The sequence below is a fragment of the Camellia sinensis genome, chromosome 11, assembly GCF_055761805.1.
Source record: "Camellia sinensis isolate YWXY chromosome 11, ASM5576180v1, whole genome shotgun sequence".
Taxonomy (NCBI): Eukaryota; Viridiplantae; Streptophyta; class Magnoliopsida; order Ericales; family Theaceae; genus Camellia; species Camellia sinensis.
In genome coordinates this window covers 146,127,970-146,139,481 of record NC_138971.1, presented here as the reverse complement: position 1 = coordinate 146,139,481, position 11,512 = coordinate 146,127,970, and positions in this window count along the sequence as shown.

The window sequence follows — 11,512 nt, the reverse complement described above, 5'->3', positions numbered from 1 at the left end:
AAAAGTGAAATTTTATGTTGGGATAAAATTGGAAATAAAAAAAAATGGAAGAGATGGGGGTCCAAAGGAAAAAAGTAGGTGCCACTAGCAGCACTCAAAATAAATAAATAAATAAATAAATAAAATCAACATCTAATGAAGTGTCATTAATTATTGTAATTAGTACATTAATTAGTGCATATAACATTGTTCTTGGTGAAAAAGAAGTGGAATTGTTTTAGCCTCATGACGTTCTCGCTGTGTCATATTGTTCTAAGAATTAAAGACGACTGAGAAGGACTCTAAATAACAAATTAAGATAAATTTTATCATAATTAGTTGTATAAATAGAAAAATTAATATTATTATCTATGTTGTGAAGTGTTTTGTGTTTTATTATACACTAAAAACATTGTAAGAGATCTTTTAAGGAGGTAGAGGGCTGAGCCCGAGGCTCGACCCATCATTTCTTCGCGGTGGACGTAGGCATATCTTATGTAACGCCCTCAAAATAATACATATAAACCCACATTCTTGACATGTATAGACATAAGAGATTAAAGCATATTTCTATTCAACAGAGTATTCATTACAAAGCATTACATGTTGACAACAAAAGTTAATGCCCCATGGGCTTACACCTTTTCAAGCCAACACTTGGTTACAAAAAGAGAGTACTAACTCTTATACAAAATAAGCCCTTGGCTTGAATTTACATGTAACACCAAAATAACAAAACAAGCAAAAGAGTCTTCAACTCCCAAAACCTTCCAAGCTATGTCCTTGGAGGTTGCATACCACTTGAACCTGAAAATGATGTCCCATATAGGGTGAGCCACAGCCCAGTAGAGATATACTAAACCAAATATAAACACTGACTAAAATGATAGCATTTGATAGATGGTTAACACTTATAAACCAATTATATCGCAATACAGTTCCATGACAATTATGTCCATGTTACGTTCCACTTTCCTTTACTTATCCAAATCATTTCATATACATGGCTTAGAACCTGGCCAAACAATTCAATGAGACTATAACTCATATACCAACACTTCCATATTTCACGATAGATACACATATTTGATGCATCATTATCATATTAAGACACTTCCATACTTCATAAATGATACACAGATTTGCTGTATCAATACTTCAATTTAATACACTTATTTGTTGTATTAATGGAGTCCATCCCCTATCTCTTCCCAAACAGGTTTGAGAGTCCATCCCCAATCTTCCCTCAAACCATGGAGTACATCCCCTATCTCCTCCCATACAATACACATATTTCAAGTATATAAACAATTATCATATACAAGAATGATTCAATACACATATTTGATGTATTAATCCAATCGTCATATTTAATGACATATTCAATGTGATTAGCTTCAGTTTTCCCTAATCAACATACAGTATCTACAACAATCAAGGCTATCCTCCACCGATAGCCCAAAGTAGTTATTTCTAAACAGGAAATAAATGCATCAAATAGATATAACATCAACATTTTCATAGGTGAGTGATAAATTAATCCAACTACACCATTCAATCCTATAATTTCTCAATTACATGGATCTTAACTCAATTTCGCATTTTCCCAAATTAATTAAACAAATTAATTTATTACAACAATTAGGCCATTTACCCCTTTCCTCAAATATTGATCCTAAGACCAAATTCCATCAATTCAACTCTCAAGCCCACATTCCCAAGGCTTTTTATACACATGAGGTTTTAAAACACAAAACCCCTCTTTTATAAATTACAAACCAAACCCTAGCTTTTCCCAAAATTACCAAACTACACCAACTAATCAAAATGCATAAAACTTATAGCGACCCCGGTCTTTTCCCCGTTTGATTATTGTATCCGGACTTAGGTTCCGTAGCTCCTGCCATTGTATTAAAATTGTTACCGTCCTTTAATTTCCTATTTCTGAGTTGGGGGATGCAATGGGCAGGTTTGTAGCAGGTTGGTTGAGCTTGGGAGCAAAGGGTTGCTGCCCAGAATTTTGACCCTTCGCTCGAGCGAGAAGTTCTTCGCTCGAGCGAGCTCTTTGTTTTGGTCCGTCGCTCGAGCCAGGGTTTCTTCGATCGAGCGAGGATTGCGTTTTGTAGTTAGACCTGAGAGCAGAGGTTTTTGGCTCGAGCGAGCTTTTCATCGCTCGAGCGAGTTAGTCATTCTTCGCTCGAGCGAGAGTTCCTTCGCTCGAGCGTATGTCTGGTTACAGACCTGAGGGTTTGAGTTCTTCGCTCGAGCGAGATTTCTTTTGCTCGAGAGAGCTTTTGGGTTGTTGGCTCGAGCAAGGCTTCCTTGGCTCGAGCGTAGCTTTTCTGTGTCTGGTCGCTCGAGCGACCAAGTCTTCGCTCGAGCGAGCCTGTCAGGTTTAAATAGGTAGCAGCGTGTTTCAGATCAGTTTTTCATCCACTTTCAGATTCCAAAACCCTAGGTACGAGTTCTCTCTCCCTCTACACACCTTCTCTCTTAGGATTGATCTACTTAGAGTGAGTTTCTACCTTAGATCCTTTATTAAAAAGATAGAGTGGGTCGAGGGCTTCCATTTAATCTGAATTGTTGGTAGTTTGGAGCACTTTGGAGTTTGGGTCTTCATCTCCATCTTCTCTTTTGGGGCTATTTCTTCGAGGTAGGGATTTCCTACTCCATCCTATAAGTTTTGTTCTAAGTCTTGGTATTTTGATATGTTGGGGATACTTTGGTAATTTTGGGAAAAACTCTAGTTGTATTAATAAATTAATTTGTATAATTAGTTTAAGGGAATTTGGTTAAATTCATGAAATTGAGGAATTCATTGATTAAATGGTGTGGTGGGATAATTTAAACCACTCGCCTAGTGAATTGTTGTTATATTTATTTCCAGTCTAGAAATAACTGTTTTGGGCTATCGGTGGAGGATAGTCGTGATTGTTGTAGACATTGCATGTGGATTAGGAATAACTGAAACTAATCACATTGGTTAAGTCATTAATTTTGACTATTGCATTAATACAGAAAATACGTGTATTGATTGAGCATTGCATTTGCATACATTGTTTTGTGTGGGAGGAGATAGGGGATGTACTCCACGGTTTAGGGGAAGATAGGAGATGGAACTCTAAACCGGATTTTGTTTGGGAGGAGATAGGGGATGGACTCCATTAGCATCACTTTTATGTGTGCTTATTTATATAGAAGTGTTTTTATTGATACAGCACTAAATGTGTATCAATCTGGAAGTATGAAGTGTTTTGATTTGAGCTTGAGTCTCATTTGATTGGTTGACATTGGAAGAATGTGAATATAATATATATATAATTCACTATTGCAAGTTTGGCCAGGTTCTGAGCCATATTGATAATGTTGGAAAGTGAAACGTGTAGTTGACAATAGTGTCATGAGATTGGATAATGATGTAATTGATTATCTTGGTTAATCATCTATTGAATGCTATTGCTTTATTCAATGCTTATATTTGGTTTAGTATATTTCTACTGGGCTGTGGCTCACCCTATATGGGAAATTATTTTCAGGTTCAGGTGATAAGCTACCTCCAAGGACATAGCTTGGAAAGACTTGGATTTTGAAGATTATTTTCAGTTATTTGCTTTCATTTGTTAGTACATGTAAACACACAAGCCTAGGGCTTTATTTGTATTTGAGTTAGAACTCATACTTTTGTGTCCAAGTGTTGGCTTGGAAAGATGTAAGCCTGTAGGGCATTTAATTTGATGTTACATGTAATGCTTTTGTTTAGTAAGACTCTGATGAATATTATGATGAACTGTTTCCTTTTTAACATTGCATGTTGATGTTATATATATTTAATGGGTTTATTTACGAGGGCGTTACAAAACTTATGTCAAAACTCATAAGATGGAGTAGATTATCCCTACCTCGAAATTAGAAGCCCAAAGGAGAAGATGGTGAAAATCCAAAGTGCTCCAAATCCACTATTTTTCAGATTAAAACGAAGCCCAAGTTACCCTCTATCTTTCTTACAAAGAACTTAGGGTAGAAACACACTAGAAATAGATGAAACCCTAGAGAGAAGGTGTATAGAGAGAGAGAGAGAGAGGACGGCTCTAGGGTTTTGAAAGCAAAAGAGGATAAAAAGTGAAGTGTTTCCCCGCTGCTGTCTACTGATATAACACAGGCTCGCTCGAGCGAAGGATTGGTCGCTCGAGCGACCAGACACAAGGAACCCTCGCTCGAGCGTAGAAAGCCTCACTCGAGCCAACAATTCGAAGCTTCAGGTCTGCAACCCAGAAGCACGCTCGAGCGAAGAAAAGCTCGCTCGAGCGAAGAACTCCAAAACATACTCCTCGCTCGCTCAAGCGAAGGAAAGCTTGCTCGAGCCAAGGATTGCAACTCTCAGGTCCAGAACCGAACACAGACGCAAGCTCGAACGAAGGACTTCTCGCTCAAGCCAACAGGTACAAAACTTAACTCTCGCTTGAGCGAAGGAACCCTGGCTCGAGCGAAGGACCAAAATTCTGGGCAACAAACATTTGCTCCCAATCACAGCTAACCTGTAACAATCCTGCCCAAAACATCCTATAACTCAAATACAAAGTATTGAAGGACAGAAAACAAGATATATACAACAACCAACACCACGGAGCCTAAGTCCGGAATACTGCACATAAAGGGGAAAAACCCGGGATCGCTATAACTCCTCCCCTTAAAGAATTTCGTCCCCGAAATTAGGTACAAGTTTTCAAAAATAAGATTTCTCAATTTACAACAGTATTACCATCCAACATTTCACATCCTGACCCATTACCGGTCACCCCATCTCTATTCAAGAGGCAATTTACAACATATGCTACAACATGAATTATCAACATGCATTTCTTTCAAATTCAACAATGTCCAACATCAAATTCCATAATTCAATTACATAACCAATGCCAACAATATATTTGCATGTCTATAACATATTTAACATACACAATGTTAAAATAAACTTCCATTCTCAAGGCATAATTCACAATACTTCCATAAACCAAAACATATACAATGTTTTACAACTCAAGACATATTCAATGCTCTTAAAGTTTATCAATATAGCAAAATATACAACATGTACTCAAACATCCACAAATAGGTCCGGATATTTCTCTCGGACCTCCAATTCACGTTCCCAAGTGGCTTCCTCCACTCCGTGATGTTTCCACAAAACTTTCACCAATGGAATGGTCTTGCCTCTCAAGACTTGATCCCGTGTAACGCCCTCAAAATTAACCCATTATATATATCATTGACATGCATTATTTAAAGAAGACAATTTATTAATTCATTCATCAGAGTATTACTAAATAAAGCATTACATGTAACATTGAATAAAATGCCTTACAGGCTTACATCTTTCCAAGCCAACACTTGGATACAAAAAAATATGAGTTCTAACTCAAAACAAGAAAAGCCCTAGGCTTGAATGTTTACATGTACTAATAAATAAAGACAATTAACTAAAGGTAGTCTTCTTCAAACCAGAAGCCAAACCCTCCCAAGCTAAGTCCTTGGAGGTAGTTTATCACCTGAACCTGAAAATGATGTTCCCATAAAGGGTGAGCCACAGCCCAGTAGAAATATACTAAACCACATATAAGCAGTGAATAAAGCAATAGCATTCAACAGATGGTTAACCAAAATAATCAATTACTTCATTTTACAGTCTCATGACACTATTGCCAAAGATACGTTTTACTTTCCAATTTTATCAACATGGCTCAGAACCTGGCCAAACTTATAACAGTGAATCACATATATCATATTCACATCCTTCCAATATCAACAAACAAATGAGACTCAAGCTCAAATCAAACACTTCATACTTCCAGATTGATACACATTTTAGTGTTGTATCAATAAAACACTTCTATATAAATAAGCACACATAAAAGTGATGCTAATGGAGTCCATCCCCTATCTCCTCCCAAACAAAATCCGGTTTAGAGGTCCATCCCCTATCTTCCCCTAAACCGTGGAGTACATCCCCTATCTCCTCCCACACACAAAACAATGTATGCAAATGCAATGCTCAATCAATACACATATTTTCTGTATCAATGCCATAGTCAAAATTAATGACTTAACCAATGTGATTAGTTTCAGTTATTCCTAATCCATATGCAATGTCTACAACAATCACGACTATCCTCCACCGATAGCCCAAAACAGTTATTTCTAAACTGAAAATAACTATGTCAACAATTCAATAGACAAATGATTCCAATTACCCAATTACGCTATTTAACCAATGAATTCCCCAATTCCATGAATTTAACCATCTTTTCCCAATTCCATGAATTACTTATACAAATTAATTCAATAATACAACTAGGGTTTTTCCCAAAATTTACCAAAGTATCCCCAACATATCAAATTACCAAAGCTTAGAACAAAACCTATAAAATGGAGTAGGAAATCCCTACCTCGAAGAAAACAACACAAATGGTGAAGACAAAGATGAGTGCCCAAATACCAAAGTGCTCCAAATCGCCAAATGTTCAGATTAAATGAAAGCCCTCGACTCCCTCTATCTTTTTAATGAAGGATCTAGGGTAGAAACACACCCTAAGTGGATCAAATCTAAGAAAGAAGGTGAGTAGGGAGAGAGAAAAGTCGGACCTAGGGTTTGGAATCAAAAGAAAATGAAAAAGACTGATCAAAACCCGCTGCTGTGTATATAAACTGGACAGGCTCGCTCGAGCGAAGACATGGTCGCTCGAGCGACCAGACACAGAAAAACAACGCTCGAGCCAAGGAAGCCTTGCTCGAGCCAACAACCCAAAAGCTCGCTCGAGCGAAAGAAAACTCGATCGAGCGAAGAACTCAAACCCACAGGTCTGAAACCAGACACACGCTCGAGCGAAGGAACTATTGCTCGAGCGAAGAACAAACTAACTTGCTAGAGCGAAGAAAAGCTCGCTCGAGCCAAGAATGCACAGCTACAGGTCCAAATCAAACGCAACCTCTCGCTCGAGCGAACAACTCCTCGCTCGAGCGAAGAACCAAAAACCTGGACAGCAACACTTGGTTTCTAAACCCAACCAACCTGAAACAAACCTACCCAACACATCCTATAATTCCGAATGAGAAAATAAGGGACAACAACAACAATTATACAATGACAGAATCTACGGAACCTAAGTCCGGATACAATAATCAAATGGGAAAAGACCGGGGTCGCTATATCCCGCCTATTCAAGACCCGTACCGCTCTCTCCTCATACGAGGCATCCTCGTCAACCTTTAAGTCGGTCCAATCGAATACATGCGATGGATCCGGCTCATACTTCCGTAGCATGCTAACATGAAACACGTCATGAACTCTGGACAACTGCGGCGGCAAAGCTAAACGGTAGGCAACCTCGCCAATCTTCTCGAGGATCTCGAGAGGGCCAATAAATCGAGGGGACAACTTCCCTCTCTTACCAAATCTCATCAAACCCCGCCTAGGTGATATTTTCAGAAAAACATGATCACCCGCCTCAAATACCAAAAGTCTCCTCCTACGGTCGGCATAACACTTTTGACGACTCTGGGCTGTAACAAGCCTCCTACGGATAAGCTCAACTTTCTCCGTCATCTCCCGAACTTATTATGGGCCCAACAAAGGTGCATCACCCACCTCGGCCCAACAAACTAGAGACCTACAAGGTTGGCCATACAAGGCCTCAAACGGTGCCATACCGATACTTGACTGAAAACTGTTGTTGTAGGCAAACTCCACCAAGGACAAGTGCCTCTCCCACGACCCACTAAAGTCAAGAACACAACCTCGATGCTTATCGTCAAGGATCTGAATAGTACGCTCGGACTACCCGTCAGTCTGAGGATGATAAGCCGTGCTAAAGGTCAACCTAGTGCCCAAGGCACTCTGCAAACTCTGCCACAACCTAGCAGTAAAACGTGGATCTCTATCTAAGATGATCGACACTAGAATCTCGTGCAACCTCACTATGTCCCGAACATACAAGTCGGCAAAATGATTTACCGAATCTCTCACGCGCATAGGGATGAAGTGCGCCGACTTAGTTAACTGGTCTACAACCACCCAAATAGCATCACTACCCTGTTGAGTCCTTGGAAGACCAACAACGAAGTCCATAGTGACATGCTCCCACTTCCACTCGGCAACAGGCAAGGGTTGTAACAAACCCGCTGGCCTCTGATGTTCGGCCTTCACTTGCTAACAAGTAAGGCACTTAGACACAAAAACTACCATATCCTTCTTCATACCCCGCCACCAAAACTAGCAACCCAAATCTCGATACATCTTAGTGCCTCCCGGATGCACCGCAAGGCGTGAATAGTAAAGCTCTCAGAGTACTTCCTCTCGGCAAGACTCCAGCACAAACAAACGGTCTCGGTATCTCACACTCATGTCGGGATACACCGTCAAACCCTTTTCAACCTTCCCACTGGAGATCTTCTCTCGGAGGGATTCTACCTCAAGGTCACCTCTCTATGCGTCTAACACTCAAGTCACAAGTGTGGGCTGCGCAACTACAGAAAACAAGGCTGTAGCCTCAATAGATTTGCCCAGAAGCAAATCAAACTCGCCAAGTGCACCCAACATCTCCCATTCCCGGATGGCTATACAAACTACATCACTAATGGATTTTCTACTAAGGGCATCGGCCACAACATTGGCCTTCCCTGGGTGATAATGCAACTCGAAGTCATAATCCTCAATAAATTTCATCCACCTCCTCTGCTTCAAATTCAAGTCCTTTTGCGTAAACAGATATTTTAGACTCTTATGATCCGAGAACACCTCGAATCTCTCACCATAAAGGTAATGCCTCCAAATCTTCAAGGCAAAAATCACGGCTGCTAACTCTAGGTCATGTGTAAGGTAATTTCTCTCGTGTATTTTCAACTGTCGCAAGCCATAGGCTACCACTTTCCCTTCTTGCATCAACACATAACCCAAACCCTCTCGTGAGGCATCACAATAAACCGCATACCCCAAACCTCTCTCCGGAATAATCAACACTGGAGCGGTAGTAAGTCTAACTTTCAACTCTTGGAACGACTTTTCACAAGTCTCACTCCATACAAACTTGACCCCTTTCCGTGTCAATCTAGTCAACGGCGAAGCTAGCTTGGAGAAATCTCTCACAAACTGGCGGTAATACCCAACTAATCCCAGAAAACTGCGGATCTCAAAAACACTCTTAGGCTGTGCCCAATCCTGCACTGTCTCAATCTTGGATGTATCAACAGACACCCCTTCCCCGGAGACCACATGGCCTAAGAATTTGACCTTTCTTAGCCAGAATTCATACTTTCCAAACTTGGTATACAGCCTATGGGCTCTAAGCAACTCAAGCACCACTCTCAAGTGTTCCTCGTGTTCCTCCTCTGAAGGTGAATAAATCAGGATGTTGTCCACGAAAACGACCACAAAATGATCTAAGAACTCCCGGAAGATCCGGTTCATCAAGTCCATAAAGACTGCCGGTGCGTTGGTGAGCCCAAAAGGCATCACCAGAAACTCATAGTGGCCATACCGCGTACAGAATGCTGTCTTCGGAATATCTTCCTCCCTGACTCTCAACTGAGGGTAACCCAATCTCAAGTCTATCTTAGAGAAACAACGGGATCCTTTCAACTGGTCAAACAAATCATCAATACGAGGCATAGGGTACTTGTTCTTAACCGTAGCCCGATTCAATTTTCGGTAATTGATACAAAGTCTCAAAGTCCCATCTTTCTTTTTAGCAAAGAGGGCCGGTGCTCCCCATGGCGAAATACTAGGGCGAATAAAGCCCTTATCTAGCAATTCCTAGAGCTGAATCTTCAACTCAATCAACTCGGCCGGGGCGAAACGATATGGTGCCATAGAAATCGGCGTCGTACCGGGCACTAGATCAATAGAGAACTCAATCTCTCGATGAGGTGGTAAGCTAACAAGGTCCTCGAAAAAAACATCCGAATACTCACAAACCACCCCAGGCAATATAGTCTGGGTCTCATCACACTCACTACTCATAAAGCTAGCAAGAAGATCACTATGCTCACTCTGCCCTCGCGGATCATACACCGGTGGCAACACACTACCAACTCGATCCCCCAAGAAATGGAAACAGTCCCCGCTCAAGGTACATACAGTTACCCTCTGGTGGTAGCAATTAATAATAGCCTGATATGACAATAACTAGTCCATACCCAAAAGTACATCAAAACCCGACATAGCCATAACCACAAAAGAAAATGGAAGCCGACGATCAGCGACCTCTATATCACAACCTCTACACCCTTGCTTCAAAATCAATTCACCCCCAACAGGTGATACAACACATATAAGAGATGCTAACTGCGCCAACTCTAACTCCAAAATAGATGCAAATGCAGCAGATATAAAGGAATGGGATGCACCCGTATCAATCAACACATTGGCAACCGAGTTGCAAAACAAAAAGGTACCTCTCACAACAAATGAAGCCGGTACAAGATCCTGCGTGGTAACAGCATACACACGTCCAGAAGGTCTCTGATCTACCTGCTCAACCCTAGAAGCAAAAGATTGCTGCACTAACTGAGACGATGACGCCCCTTGCTTGGCCCTCGAGGCCTGAACAGACAGTGCTGGCTGAAAACTCTGCGTCTGCCTTGAACCAGACGCACCCGATGTGCCACTCAACTGCGGGCAGAACCTCTTCAGGTGCCCCGCCTAACCACACTGGTAACAAGAGAGCGGCTGACCTCTGCCCTGACTCTAGCTCTGAGGACGAGCTGAAGATGAAGCTACTCTCTGACCTCCTCCCCTCTACGGGCAAGCTGGAGACTTGTGGCCCAACTGACCACACTTGTAACAAGTAATGTCTCCCTGACTACCTCTCCCAGAACCTGCACTCGGCACTGGAAAGGTAGATCTCACAAAAGCACCCTGAGGCTGCTAAGGGTTAGAATCCCTTTGCCTCCTACCATCCCCCTGGCCATCCTAACTCCTCTTGGAGCCCCTCATCCTCTCCTCCTCCTCCTGCATCATAATTTCCATATGGGCCGCAACATCCATAAGGCGCCCATAGTCCCGGGTCATGGACCCCCCAACTCTAGTCTTGAGCCCGTGTCTCAACTTCTTCTCAAATTCCAGACAACGACGTTCCTCAGACGCCACAAGCTCAGGTGCAAACCTGAACAAACTGGTAAATACAGCCTCAAACTCAGCCACTGGCATGCTCAGCTGTTTAAGCTGACAGAACTGATCTCTCAACTTCTCCCTGACAGCGGGAGACAGAAATTTCTCTTGGAAGGTAGCAACGAAAGCCTCCCAAGTACCACCAACACGACCCCTTATGAACTTCCACCACTGACCCGCATCTCCCTTCAACTGGAAAGACGCCAAGGTCACCTTCAATACCCCGTCTTCAATGCCAAGCATCTCAAACGTCTTAGTCATCTGCTCAAGCCACTCATCAGCCTTAAGTGGCTCCTTAGGGTCACCAACAAACTCGTTCGGATTAGACCGGAAGAACTCCCTTTTCAGAAAGGAAGGCCCTGCCTCAACTAC